This window comes from Convolutriloba macropyga, chromosome 6 (assembly GCF_964194025.1).
Source record: "Convolutriloba macropyga chromosome 6, txConMacr16.3, whole genome shotgun sequence".
NCBI classification, from domain to species: domain Eukaryota; kingdom Metazoa; phylum Xenacoelomorpha; order Acoela; family Convolutidae; genus Convolutriloba; species Convolutriloba macropyga.
The window spans coordinates 41,411,032-41,426,910 of NC_134473.1; positions in this window are offsets into that span (position 1 = coordinate 41,411,032).

A 15,879-nucleotide genomic window follows, 5' to 3' on the forward strand; every position below is an offset into this window, starting at 1 on the left:
ATAAAACTTTTGAAGATCTGTTATGAGAGTTTGTTCCTACAACTCTTTCAATTGGATGTCACTACTGAGTCGCCTATAAAGACTTTTCAGATGGCTGAGATCTGCGAAATAATGATTTTTATTTATCAAAGGTTTTTTCCAAGGTAGTCCAATTTCGTACCTCACCGTTGTAGCTGATTGTCTTAAATGTCAAGAACTTCCTTGTCAACGCGATTTGTAGATTCACTCTCTGGTTGAGTTCCTTCGGCTTCAATTTTTTCAGTATTGCTCAAGCAACTCATCGAGGGGCTGAACGTCGGAACTGTGTTGTGATACTTGGTACACGTACGGTTCTTGATGGTGAGATCGCCGTTTGGGTTGCTTTTGTGCTCTTTCATACTCTCCAGCTATGATCAATCCAAGCCTCGTCCAACCCAATCCTTTACGCCGGTTTTTAGTTGCCGGGATGACTTCACGTGAATGTGAGAAGGCGAAATTTTTATTCCGAAAGGGCACGAATTTTGCCTTCAGCTATTTCTGGGAAGTGAATATGACGCAATTCTTTAAATGCATCGCAAAGCTGGTTGAGTTCATATGTATTAGCTGGTGCTACATTTGAACAGGAAGTGCTATAAGTGGTTGTTATTTGGAACTTCAAATCCAGATTTTCGTAGGGTGCAACTGTCACTGGTTCAGAAGTTTTTGACAGTGGCATATCTTTCTCTGTGTTAAGATACTGATGAGTAGTGGCTTCTTGATCTTCGAAAGGAAGAGCAAGGAACTCTGTGATTTTAGCAGGTATGAAAGTAAACTGGCTCACTGGACCGATCAGAGTATAGGTATTGAAATCTTTCTTGCCCTTTAGAAATGATACTGAGATAAATTGAAGTTGTTTGAACAATTCTTTTGGTGTAAACAGTAGATAGTTCAAGCTAAAAATTTTTGGAGTTGTTCATATTAGCACGCTGAATTTGATTCGGATTTTTGTTTGTAAAAGACTGTCCGTAACTGCTCTTTTGCGATTTGGACGAGACGCTTGCGTTGTGGTTACTTCTTGCTTCAGATTGCTGTTTGACTGGCTATATTTCCTTGTTGGTAAGATTTGCTCGTGTGGAATTGATGGTGGCCAAAGCAGATGGCGGACGCTTGAAAAATTTAACAGGGTCATGCAGTATTGTGCGGTGTTATCCGCTGCAAGTTTTTGCAGCGTTTTGTTGAGGGGCAGTTCTGCTTCTTATGTATATTGCTCAAACAGTTTGAGCAAACATTTGTTGTGCTGACAATGTCAAATTGCTGGCTCGGGCTGCATTTTTGGTAATCGGGACAGGTCGCTAGTATATGGTTTCCTCGACATTTTTCGCAAGAGCGCTTTGATTGATTTGCGTTGTTTATGGGTCGAAATGGTAGAGCGCTAGGTTTCACAGTACCTTTACTGCTAAATGTTGTTGATTGATTTCGGTTAGTGGGCTGTAATGGAAAACCTGAACTTTCGATACCTAAGTTTCTTGTGTGATTATCACTGTTGTTCAAGATCCCAGAATTTTTAAAAATTGTTTCTACGTAAGTTATTTTGCTGAAAGTTTTCGCTGTGTATCTTTTTGTATACCTGTGCTTGAACTTCTAACCATTTCTGAAAATCAACTAAAGTAGCTGCTGTTTCAATTGATGTAATGGTGTGCTCTGTCCATTTGAGGAGAATGTTATGCGGTATTTCTTCTTTATGTTTTTTGATAAGTGTTGAGCTCTGTAAGTCCGCTGTGTATCCCAGGTGTTGGATGACTTGCACTAAACGTTTCAAGAACGAAGCAAAGGCTACAAAGTTTTGCTTGTTATAGTCGTTAGATGATTTCCAGGGTTCCAATTGATTTATGAAGGCGATCACCACAATTGTAGGATCAGCAAAAAATGGCATGAGTTTGTCTAAAGCTGCGCTATAGTAAGCAGGATCACACGAATATGCTTGGATAACATCTTTTGCTTTGCCAGTAAATGCTTTTTGCAAGTAGGTGATACGATGGGTGTCAGTAATACTGGTGTTGTTATGTACGAGACAAAAAGTTATATATTCATTTATGGTACTTCAATGGGTTGCCACTAGAGTTTTGAATGGTAACCAAGATGGTAACTTGATTGAGTGTTTAATTGTTGAATTTTGTCAATATGGAGCTCTGTTTGAGATCCACTGTGAAGGGGTGATTTCAATTGAAGGGTATTTGAACCTTTCATTTGATATTGGATGAAATAAGGATATTTGATGTGCATGAGGAAATTGTTGCTCGGGTTTTCGCTGTACTGAAGGCAGTGCTTGTGGGGAAACGTTCATAATAAAGGAGCAATAGGAACAATCCAGATATTCTTTTTGAACAGTCGGTTTGTTAAACGCCGAATGAGTTAAGAGGCTCAGAGTCCACGGTTTTGACTTGTGGTTGTGGCTGGAAGTGAGTAAAACTTCCAGGCTAAATTTTATTCTCTGTGTTTTTCAATTCCTGTCCAAATTGCAATGGTAAAGAAGTTTTGTTAGACGCTTGAAAATTGTTTGCGTTTTGGCAGGACTAACTGACTAAATTATGTCTCTGTGATACTCAGTTCAAATGGTTGTTTTGTCTGTGGCAGATTAAAATCTAGACTCTCTAGGTTTTCTTGACTGTAATTTTTGACAGCATTGGGATTCATCAAGCAGGGATTATGTATTTCTGGGTATCTGGAACATCCTTTGCTCTTTGGTTGAAACTTTTGTGTATGAAGCCGTTCCTCAGCGATATCTCGAGGAATTTCAGATAGTATGTTTTTTGACTGGAAAATGATTATTAAGGCTTCCCCGATGAAAATAGTTTTGATTTTATTTTGTGTGCTTACAAAATTAAGCGGCTGGATCGAATCATTGTCTGTTTTTAGCTGTTGTTGGTTAACTGCAAAATTATCAAAAGCAGAGATTGTTATATCACTGTGAGCAAAACAGTAGGGAGATTTTGCGACGGTCATCTCAGGTTTCGCAAGTTTTTTATCCCAGTGGTTTGAATACACTTGTTGTACTCATTCCAATAGTAAGGGGTTCTCGTTGTTGCCATTTAAAAACTTTGACAACATTGGTTCTGTTTTGTGGCATTCAGACAAAATAGGGATGGTTTCTCCTGTCTCTGTGGGAGAGGTGGTGTTTTGTTGGAGATAGATGAGCGTTCTAGGTTGCGTGCTTCCGGAATCTCGTTCATTGTTGGTGAGCATCTCCGTCAGGTCGTAGGAGTTGTTACATCTGTCAGTCGTAGGAGTTGTTACATTGAAATCATCGTGTATACTAGTTGAGGATTGGATGAGTAGTCCGTCGTCATCTAAACCGTCAATTTCTTATTCAAATTTTTCGAGACGTGACAGAAGGTTTGAATATCGTTCCATGACAGATGAAATGCTGCTGGAGTTCTTTCAACACGGCATCAAGTGTTGTTTTCAGCTCATCAACGCCTGCATCAGCTTTATTGATGAGCAGAATGAGTGATCTGAAACTCTTTTGCTGATCAATTGCAGATCGCAGCTTGACTTCCAGACTCGTCTCTGGGATTTTGAATTTGTTTAACGCGTAGTGACTACTTTGACTTTTCTTCTTTGTCATCTTGCTCTTGTTGTTCTTTTTCGTACTAATAATTAAAAAACGGCTTCGAAACAGGCGCCACGCAAATTTAAGGTTAAAAAAATTTAATGGCTCTGTGAGGTTAATCGGCCCCAGTTTTTTGTTGTTGAAAAAGTACGACACAACTTTTTTGACAAAAAAGAAACCTAGTTTTTTTGAGCTAAATCTAGCTAACTTTCATCTCTAAAACAGAGAAATGTAGCCGTTTGCAAGCGCTTGATTCGTTATTGCAATAAACACGACCAAATGATTGCTTAACTGAGGAAAATGAAAATTTTCTCTTTAGTAGAATAAGTATATGGCTTTTCAATTGTTTTTCTTACAAACTTTTACAAGGCCAAACGCCTTTTTTCAGAACTAGGAATAAAAAAAATATTTAGAGGTTGCTACTGCCACTGCCTAGACCTTGTGTTGAATAAATTTAAATGTTCTTGAAATGCGGTGCCAATAGGCAACGTCAGCTACAGACAAGAAGACAAGATATATTGGTTTGTGCTGAAGCTCGTTTTCATTTCTTCCCTTTAAGTTGCACTGCTTGCTTCTTGTCTTCTTTTCAAAAATTTCGAAATCTTTACTTTGAAATTTTCTTCCACTCTGGTAGCTGCTGACACTAAATTTTGAAGTTCATCTACAATGGTAACTAGTGACACCAAAAAAAATACTCTCTTCTTCCATCTGGTGACTGCTGAGACCAAAAAGGGGTAAAGGGACTTCTTTCTGCAACTTACGAGACCGGGGACAAAAATGACGAAACGTTTGATTTTCCAATTTGAACGCATGAGCAAATTTGTCTTAGGAATTATTTTAAGGTTTTGATTTTATTGCTTTTGAGCTAAAGAAAGTAGAGTACATAAATTTCCTCTTTTTTGTTTTTCTTGATGTTGTTTTCAGTGCATACTACCCCATTAATTAGGTACACGGCTTATAGTAGACACAAACTGAAAACAAAAAAGGTTTGATTGTCTAGTTTTCTTTAGAATACATACTACTCCATTAACTAAGCGCGCGGTGGGTATTATGCAATACGGACTAAAGAAAACACAAATCTTTGTAGGCTTTTTTTGAAAAAGTGTTTGAGGAATTTTTCTGTCTGTTCATCACGGTTATGCAGAATGGTAATATAATTTTTCAGCATGTTTTCTAATGAACTGAGGAGGCATATTCGATGGGCCTTTTTGAAACTTAATTGAAATTTTCAATAAAACGCTAGAAAAAAAATTGTGTTTTGATTTCATAAAGTCAGTGAAGTAATTTTGCCACTACTTTTTTGCCTTTTTGCAGTTGTGCAAGAGTAACAACATCAGTTGTCAGCTTGTTATCAGTTCAACTGAAGGAACTTGGTCAGAAGATTTTTTTGTATCTATTGAGTGTATTAACTAAAACGTCAGGAAAACTTTTTTTGAATTTTCTGTTTCAAAGTAATTTTGCCAATTTCAATTTGCCTCTTTACTTAAATGCAAAATCGATAAACTAAATTTAAAGCTCGCTTTGAAACAAATGGAGAGGGCTCAATCAATGAATTTCTTGGATTTATTATAAAGGTTTTCATTAAAACCTCAGAAAGACGTTTTTTATATTTTTTTGGGTCGAAGAAGCAATTTTGCTAAATTTTAATTTGCCTCTTCGCTAAAATTCGAAATCAATGAACTAAATCTGAAGCTTAGTTTACAGCAAACTGAGTGGGCTCAATCAATCGTTTTCTTGGATCCACTAATTGTTTCCATCACAGCGTCAATAAAAAGTTTTTTGAGTTTTTTTTAGTCAAAGAAGTAAATTTGCCAATTTCAAGTTGCCTCTTTACTAAGATGTGAGATCGGTAAACTAACTTTAAAGATGGCCTTAAAACAAAATAAGGGGAATGAGTCAATGGGTTTTCTTGGATTTACTAATTGTTTTTAGTCAAAGAAGCAATTTTGCTAAATTTATGTTGCCTCTTTATTAAAATGCAAAATCGATAAACTAACTGTAAAGCTTGTATTACTATTACAAACTGAGTTGGTCCATTCGATAGAATTTTGGGATTTCTTAAAAATTTTTCATTGAAACGTTAGAAAAACGTTTTTCGATTTTTTTTAGTCAAAGGAGAAATTTTGGTAAATTTGAGTTGCCTCTTTGCTAAAATCCATAATACATAAACTAATTTAAAGCTTGTATCATAGCAAACTGAGGGGGCTAATTCAGTAGATTTTTGGGATTTCTTGAAAATCTTTCATTGGAACGTTAGAAAACGTTTTTTTGATTTTTTTAGTCAAAGGATCATTTTTGGTAAATTTAAATGGCCTCTTTGTTAAAATCCAAAATCCATTAAATTTAAAGCTTGTATTATAACAAACTGAGGGGGCTCAATCAATGGATTTTCATGGATTTATTAAATTTTTTTTAATTAAAATGTTAGAAAGAACTTTTCTGATTTTTGTCTCTCAAGAAAGCACTTTTGCGGTTTTTTCCGCTTTTTGAGCAAAATTTTTACTTGAACAATTCAACTTTTAAAAAATCAACTTAAAGTCCAACTGAAGTGCTCTATTTAACTAGTAGTTTTACTTTCATCTAGATTTTTTGCGACAATTCCAGAAAATTATTTTCATTTTTTTCTATTCAAAAAACGCTATATCGTTTTTTTTTTTCGTGCAGTTTGTGTTGTTTTTTTTTGCTATTTGCTGACATGTAGCTTCTCACGGCTTTTTTTTCAAAAACCATCCACTACTGCTCGTTGGGAGACAACTTTAATGTTTTTGAGATTTTTTGTGAAATTTTCTGAGATTTGAAAAAAAAGGTTTTTGGATACGTCTAACCGGGGAAGGGACTTCTGAGGTGATCTCTGGAACCTCGGGCGATCTTCTCTTGGTGACGTCTGGAACAAAAAAGTCAGGCGTTCTTGCTCGGGTGATGTCTGGAATACTTGATAAAAATTCTTCCTCTCTCTCTCTCCCTCTCTCTCTCTCTCTGCTCTGAAAGCGTACTGTGCCCGCACCCGCTCTCTCACTTTTCCTCTCTGGTTATGACTTTGCATATGGGAGTTGAGTGTGACCAGAAGGGATGACTCTGACGTAGTCCCCGGGAAACCAACCCTTCCTCTTCTCACTCATCGAGTCCTGAATCTGTCCTGCTCATCAGCCACTTGGCAGTTTCTTCTTCACAGCCACCACTTGGCGCTCTTGAAGATTGAGCTCTTCTGGACTATCCACCTGGAACGCTGCGATCACACTGGTCATTTACTGTTGATTCCTCTTCTGTCCTGTTGCTCTGGTGCTAGGTTTTGGCTGGGGGATAATGTCAGACTCTTTGTTTAAAAAAACTCTTTTCAGAAGGTGGACTATGTTTTTTAATCACGGAGGTAGGTCTCCATTTTATGTAATGAAACATATATTCTAAACTTTTGGTTGCTCTTATTTGGTTGCGACGTGTTGTCGGATGTTTTCGGGAAAGAGTAACTCTCTGGTTTTTGGCGGTAGTTTAGTCATCTACAAATTTAATGTTTTCATTTCCTTTCTTGAATTCCAATGGTCATTGGGAACAGAGATCAATTTTTCCGACTTTATCAATTGTTCGCTAAATTAGAAATATATAAATTTAAAGACACGCTTCTTGGATTCATACATATCACTCGGTTGATTAAATTATCTTATTTATGTTACTTAAATAGGTTGCCCCCTAATTGGAGTTACGCGGAAGTTATAAGTAGCGATCCAATAAACTCAAATGCAAAACCCTGACATTGCCCTAAATATGGAAAACTTCACTATTTTTGGCAAAATATGACTTCGTCGCAGTATGTAGGCAACACGAACTTAAGTAATGGTTACGTGACTCTGCTTGATGTCACTGAGAAGTTCTGGCGTTTATCGAGAACCGCGAAGGGCCCAACCAATCGGTTTTCTTGGATCCACTAATTGTTTCCATCACAGCGTCAATAAAACGTTTTTTGAATTTTTTGAGTCAAAGAAGCAAATTTTCCAAATTCAATTGCCTGTTTACTGAGATGTGAGATCGGTAAACTAACTTTAAAGATGGCTTCATAACAAAATAAGGGGACTCAATCAATGGGTTTTCTTGGATCTACTAATTGCTTTTATCAAAACGTCAAAAAAAACGTTTTTTGAATTTGTTTTAAGTCAAAGAAGCAATTTTGCTCAATTTAAGTGGCCTCTTTAGTAAAATGCATAATCGATAAACTAAGTTTAAAGCTTGTATTATTATTACAAACTGAGTTGGCCCATTCAATAGAATTTTGGGATTTCTTGAAAATCTTTCATTGGAACGTTAGAAAAACGTTTTTTCGATTTTTTTAGTCAAAGGAGCAACTTTGGTAAATTTAAGTTGCCTCTATGTTTGAATCCAAAATCCATTAACTTTAAAATTTGTATTATAACAAACTGAGGGGGCTTAATCAATGGATTTTCATGGATTTATTAAATTTTTTTTTTAATTAAAATGTTAGAAAGACCTTTTCTGATTTTTGTCTCTCAAGAAAGCACTTTTGCGATTTTTTCCGCTTTTTGAGCAAAATTTTTACTTGAACAATTTTACTTTTAAAAAATCAACTTGAAGTCCAACTGAAGTGCTCTATTTAACTAGTAATTTTACTTTCATCTAGATTTTTTGCGACAAATCCAGAAAACTATTTTCATTTTTTTTGTTTTTTCGTGCAATTTGTGTGGTTTTTTTTCTATTTGCTGACATGTAGCTTCTCACGGCTTTTTTCAAAAACCACCCACTATTGCTCGTTGGGGGACAATTTTATTGTTTTTGAGATTTTTTGTGAGATTTTCTGAGATTTGAAAAAAAAAATGTTTTTGGATACGTCTAACCGGGGAAGGGACTTCTGAGGTGACCTCTGGAACCTCGGGCGATCTTCTCTTGGTGACGTCTGGATACAAAAAATGTCAGGCCTTCTTGCTCGGGTGATGTCTGGAACACTTGATAAAAATTCTTCCTCTCTCTCTCTCTCTCTCTCTCTCTCTCTCTCTTCTCTCTCTCTCTCTCTCTCTCTCTCTCTCTCTCTCTCTCTCTCTCTCTCTCTCTCTCTCTCTCTCTCTCTCTCTCTCTCTCTCTCTCTCTCTGCTTTGAAAGCGTACTGTGCCCGCACCCGCTCTCTCACTTTTCCTCTCTGGTTATGACTTTGCATATGGGAGTTGAGTGTGACCAGAAGGGATGACTCTGACGTACTCTCCGGGAAACCAACCCTTCCTCTTCTCACCCGTCGAGTCCTGAATCTATCCTGCTCACCAGCCACTTGGCAGTTTTTTCTTCACAGCCACCACTTGGCCCTCTTGAAGAGTGAGCTGTTCTGGACTATCCCCCTGGAACGCTGCGATCACACTGGCCATTTACTCTTGATTCCTCTTCTGTCCTTTCGCTCTGGTACTAGGTTTTGGCTGGGGGATAATGTCAGACTCTTTGTTTAAAAAAATTCTTTTCAGAAGGTGGACTATGTTTTTTAATCACGGAGGTAGGTCTCCATTTTATGTAATGAAACATATACTCTAGACTTTTGGTTGCTCTGATTTGGTTGCGACGTCTTGTCGGATGTTTTCGGGAAAGCGTAAGTCTCTGGTTTTTGGCGGTAGTTTAATCATCAACAACTTTCATGTTTTCATTTCCTTTCTTGAATTCCCAAGGTCATTGGGAACAGAGATCAATTTTTCCGACTTTATAAATTGTTCGCTAAATTAGAACTATATAAATTTAAAGACACGCTTCTTGGATTCATACATATCACTCGGTTGATTAAATTATCTTATTTATGTTACTTAAATAGGTTGCCCCCTAATTGGAGTTACGCGGAAGTTATAAGTAGCGATCCAATAAACTCAAATGCAAAACCCTGACATTGCCCTAAAAATGGAAAATTTCACTATTTTTGGCAAAATATGACTTCGTCGCAGTATGTAGGCAACTCGAACTTAAGTAATGGTTACGTGACTCTGCTTGAAGTCACTGAGAACTTCGGGTGTTTATCGAGAATCGCGAAGCGGTTCTAGATATTAAGTAAGAATTTCGAAGTGACTTCTGCAGAGTCACGTAACCATGCTTAAAACACGAAACGCGCACGTTTTAAAATGACGAAAGCCAACTGAAGTCAACTTCTGGCTAAATAGCAACTTCTGGCATTTTACCTTCTGGTACTACAGACTTTCGGCATTTAAAAATGTGCACGTGAGTGTTCTAATTAGTTTGAAAAGTGATCTGCATGTCTAAGATACAATCCTTTAAACACATTTTGTCTATTGTCGTCATTCTCGGTAGGTGTATGGAGAAAAACATGAAAATTTAACTCAGCTCTTTGCCACAAGGGCTGCTGCAATCCTGGGGACACTGGACGTGAAATGCAATCGGGGACTCATGGGGCGGCCTTTTCACTCGGTCTGCCGACCCAGACAGCTGTTAGACTGATGTAGTTCACGGATATGACAATATGGAAAACCCCAAATAAAACTTGTTGGTAATTGGCTAGCAGATCTCGGTTTGCATTTGAACGGATTAACTTGCTGAGTTATAGATTTATTGATTGAGACGAAGTGCAGAACGTTTGAATGAAATACAAAATGTTTTCTGTCAGCCTAATAAAAATGTGAAATTAATAAATCAATATTAGCAGGCAGTGCATCTTAGTATTTTGCAGATGGGTTACCGCTTCCACAAGAACCTCCTACTGGTGAGTAACAGCTTGTGTTGTTCTAAAAAACATACCAAATCTCATCTACCCAAACTCAGAGCAACAATTGTAAAGAAAAAATTACTCCCATGGAAGTATGGTGCAATGTTTGGTAGAAAATGAATCCCCTTTTTGTACCTATTCTTATTATTTGTTCCTTTGCTCTTGTCATATCTGTTGCCCTATTCATCAAAATTCTCCTCCTCCTCTAATCTTCCTTCAACACTAGCAGGTAAATACTGCAAAACACAAAAACCCAGCTGCGCGGGTCGCTGCACAAAGGGAAACCACGAGGTTAGAGACGGGATTTCAGTCAGTTAAATCTGACACAAACCAATTTTTTAAATTGCTTAAATTTTGCTTAAGTAATATATTCTGATAGAAATTGGAGATTGCTTTCCAAATCTCATTTCCATTCCCATGATTTCCATTTTCCATTTCGTTTTGGATTTTTCTTCACCCTTTTCACCCCGGTGGTAGTTCCTAATTTTTGGACAGTATAAATGTGTTCATGTATTTTAAGAATGTGAATTTATTGGTACGACAAAAAGTACGATTGGTTTCGGTCAAAAAGCTGATAACTTTTTTGACTGAGCTTATTTGTTTATAATCAAATAAGATGACCAAAAGCTCCAGAGACAGCCTTCAATTGCCAATTGAAGCGTACGGCTTCGTTGCAAACTGTCTCGTTAACCTCCCGCCTGTTACCAAGAAGCCTTCAGCCATCCACTCGCGACAGCGTGGCAAGAATAAGCAAAACTTTCCACAACAGCAACTACGTCAACAAAGCGAGAAAATCCATAACCGCCATAACTTCCTCAACCAAAAAATCAGCCGACGCATCATCAACGACAGGCACCAGATCACTGGCAATCCAAATAACTACACGAATTTCCACAATCTGGAAAGGAGCCAGAGGAAAAGCCTTTCCTCTCAAACCAGAAAGGCTTGAACACCAACGTACGAGAGAGATGTACCCCCATAATTTCAATCCCAAATATGTCAAGTCACAGGACTACTCTCTCAATTCCAGCTACGGCCAAAGGTCTCTCGGAGGATACATTAAAAAAAAGCCGCAAAGAAAACAACCAATGTCACAACCAACACCTTGCCTGTCATCCCTAATTTTTCACTGGTGCCTGCCATTAAACGGTGAAGACTTCGCCCCAAAAAATCAATCAGAGGAAATATGAGGTGACCCATAGGACCCTAAGCTTCAGAATGCAAGTCCAGTCAACTAAAATTACAGCTCTTTTGGACAAAAACATAAAACCCGGAGAAGTTATCTCTACTACGGACCTATTGGGCGCAAATTTTACACTTCGAAAACCTTTCTGGGAAAAAAACGTTGTAGTTGATCTTCAGAGTCAATTAAGTCAACTTAAAAATTTTACGAATACACGAGACGACGGAAAGGAAAACAGACGGAAATTGGTCGTAGGCTCGAAAAAGCTGGAGATCAGAGATTGGCAGTTAAAAATTCTGATCCAAAAATCAACTGAGTTCATACAAGCGAATGAGTGACAAACATGCTAAAAAATTGAAAGACTGAGAGATGAAAAGAAGGTGACCTAAACGAGACCAGCATATAGATATTGTTTTTTAAACTCAGTTTTAACTTTCTTTGTAATTTAGTTTCTGCAAAATTTTTTTTCAGTATTAGTTAAGTGCTATTGAGTAATTCTTTTATCAAGCATGCAGTAATTAATCTCTGCTGAGAATAAAAATTTTTCTAATTAAATTCTAACGATTTTGATAGCTGATAAAGTTATGAGTTTTTTTTCGTGTTCAAAGCTTTGATACCGCCAGTATTAACGTATTAATGTGGTAATAAACTTAGTACTCTTTATATATTTGTGTGTTCAACTGTTTCAATTTTCTATGTAAAAATCGATTTTCGATGCAGTTTTGTGTAAATTTTATACGATAGAGAACGTATCTTCTCTATACTGGGGTGAGCTCTAGTATTGCTAATTGGATAATTGCCGCCGAGTATCCAATTAGTATTGCTAATTGGATAATCGCGCAAGCCGATACTACAGAATCATCTAATTATTCATCCTTCGACTTTGTGCACGCTTTAGACCTAGTCCAAGGTGACAGAAATTTTGAAAGCGAGCTGCGCTGCTGAATACATTAGTGCAAAAGAAAACAATGTTTATTTGCAATACTGCTGCGAATTTTTAGTTCACTATTGACTTGTCTATGGTGGTTGATTCACTGCCGCTATCATTATATGTACTAAGTGAAGGAGACTGATGCTATCCAGGTCGCTCTTGATAGCAGCAGCTCTGAATCCAATAGATCTGAAGCCAAAAGTTTTTCCTAAAAAGCAGCTTTTTATTTCAGCCTCCACTTAGTGGGATTTCTAGCTGCAATTGTAAGTCTGCAGTAACTGAACTGTAAATTTTACACAATCCAGTTGTAAGGTGGACCTTATTATTTGATTAAGGTTAGATACCCCACCGTATTTTCAACTAAAGAATATCCCCAAATTGTGCTCTATCATTTCTCAATTTTGTCTGATTTATTCCTTATAGCTGATCAATTTGTTCTCAGCATATGACAGATAGGTTTGGTAATTAGAAACTAGGTTGTGAGCAAATAGTGAGACTTATTTTGGCACGTAATTAGGGTCGTGTAAATAATTTCATTTTAGCTCTAGTGTGGTAATTAAGATTAAGCAAAGAAAATCCCAACCACTTCAGAGTTGAAAATATTGCGCAGAGATGATCATCTAGAGCCGTTCTGAAAGATTTTAAAAGGATTGGTTAAATAATTAGAAAACGGTTCGAAAAGCACATTTGTTTACTAGCTAGGAAATTTTTACAGGGACAAAAAGATGTTCTGCATGAGTTCTGCATGTCTGAAAGAAAAGCACCTTAGAATAGAGTTGACACATTTGTTGTCCAATTGAATGCTTGTCATTGGCAGAAGCAGCTGAAAGTGGTGAACAGTCTAGCGAAGAGATTCAGGCTTGAATAGAAAAATTTGCTTAAGAGTTGGAAATTCTCTCATATGACGAGCAGCAATTCCCGAGTTCTAACATCAAAAGTTGTTGAAGATGAGAAAGTTGGCTTCGAAACTTTGAAAAACAAGGCGGCTCGGTAATGTGCGATCGCAAATAAGGTTCCGACCCCGCTCATCCACAATTTTGGCATGATTGTCTTCCAAATGAGGAACAAAGAAAAACTCAGAAATTCAAGTACTTTTTTAGAAAAAAAATGGGCGTTGAACGAAAAGATGGCCTCCAAAGCAAATAACTCAGTTGTGGAGTAACAATGGTGCATTAGATTGATGAGATGTGCAATTAATAAGAAAGCGAGTTAAGACGAACAGCAAAATCAAACAACAACAACAAAAATTAATTACATCAAAAACTTCAGGTCCTTATTAAAAAACAAAATTTAATAACAAAGTCAAAATGGCGTAAGATAAAACTGATATTAAACAAAATAACTTGTAATTCACCAGAAAAGGTATTGGAGTAGTCAATAAAAAGGCTTGGTAAGAACTAGACAATAAAAACAAAAACAGTAAATTTGAAAAATTCACTTATGTTTTAAAAACAATTAATTTCAAAGTATTGAAAACCATTAGAAATCAACGAAAATATCACCCAGGGTGAAACCTTAGCCATGCTTCTATAGAAAGGATTAAGAACTATCGGTATTCAATTTTTTATGCGGTTACAAAAAGAACAACAAATAGACAACAAACAAAAATCAATTAAAACTTGGCAGAAAACGCTTTTGGAACCGTAAAGCCATACTATGGCCATAAAAATATGTTTGATTGCACTTTCTGGGAGCACCGATAATTTATTATGTGACCTATCGTTAATGAAGATAGGTAACAACTAGAGAAAAATGAAAAAAAGATGCAAAATTAAGTAACACTTTAAAATTTTCCGAAAAAAAATTTCGAAAGACATGAACGCCATTTATTACTGAATAAAATAATTAAATAAGTTCGTAAATTCTTCCAAAGGAATCCCTTGAGAAGAGGCCCAAAGAATCAGAATTATCCAGAATATGTCTTACGTCTACAAAAAGAACGTCAAACATGACAAAAATCAAAAATTAGTTTACTTTTTTTTCTGTGTCGAAGCCAGTAAAGTAAATGAAATCTTTGAAAACATTAGATTGTGTGACACCAATCCCTTCTGAAACCTTCCTTTGTAACATTAATGTCTTATTTGGCCTTTAGTTAACGAGACTAGATAACAAACAGACAATAAAAAGAACAGAATTGCGAAGTTAAAAAGTGTTTTTTTTAATTCGGAAGACAATTTTTTTCAGAGTCATGAAAGCTATCAGCTATCTACTACAATCAGAATATCGGCCAATCTGTTTTTTCATGCAACACCACTGAATCTGGGTCAATGTACAGGAAGTTTCATTCGACTAAAAAGACAAAGTAAAACCGACAGTAAACGAAAAAATTTAAAAAGTTCAAATACGTTCTTCGAGAAAGTAGTGTCGCAGCCTTTAAAATAATAATCTATATCTTCAAGTATTTTAATATTATATATTGTTCCTTATTTGAAAGCCAATAATGTGATATATGAACTGTCAATAATGTGATAATGTGACAAAACTGGAAAACGTGGAAAATGGGCAAATAACTAAAAATTAAAAAAAATGTGAAATCTAATAGAATCAAAGCGAGAAAACCATAACTTAAGGCAAAAAACCACAAAAAAGTTTGAATTTGATTTCAATAGAAAGAAGAAGTTTTCTCTTATTGCTGACAATAGGCTACAGGTTGAACAAATTAGGAGAAAAATAGAGGCAAAGTTCAATAAGTCCTTATTTACTTAAAAATCAAATACTTTTAAAAGGCAAAAGGATCATAAGCTTTCAAGTAATCAACTAGATACAAAAATGTGGAGCTAATTTGGAAGCCAATTGGACCTATCATTAGTGAGCTTTGGTTTGAAATGTTCAGATATTTAATTAATCTAGAAAAAGATCAAACTTTTTTTGTAAAAAAGATCGACTGATTACAATCCAAATTATTTTTGGATTATACCAGTTCAAGATTGGTCCAAAACTAGCCCTGCTAATGCTGTTTGCTCATAAGGAACACTTTATTATTCGAACGTTATAAATATTGATATTTTGTAAGTTAAAAAATCAAAAGTAGATACTGCGTTTTTGGTAATCAACAAATAAATTTAGCAAAAAACGGCAAAGTCTTAATTACAGAGCCTTCTCAGCGGAATTTTGAAATAGAAAAGGCCCCCTCTTGAGTCTACCAAGATTTTGTTGGTGGTGTTTGGGTCTGTACTTCCTGTAAATTTATTCAAACTGGACTAAAAAAACTTATTTCGTGCTGTTTTTGATGGAAAAGTCTTAATTTTGAAATATTTAGCCAGATTTTTTGACAAAAAATTAATTAGAATAGCTTACAAAATTTTTTGGTCTTTAAAAATAAAAATCAACAACAATTTCTAAAAAAAATAACAAATTTTAGCAGAATTGGCAAAGTTTTAGTCAAAAATTCCGGAAAATGTGAATAAAAACCGGAATTCACTCTATTTTCTCAAAATTTAAACTGTAATAACTCACTGTAAGAAACGAAAATTTAAAAAATCTTTTTAATTCCATATTCTACGCGG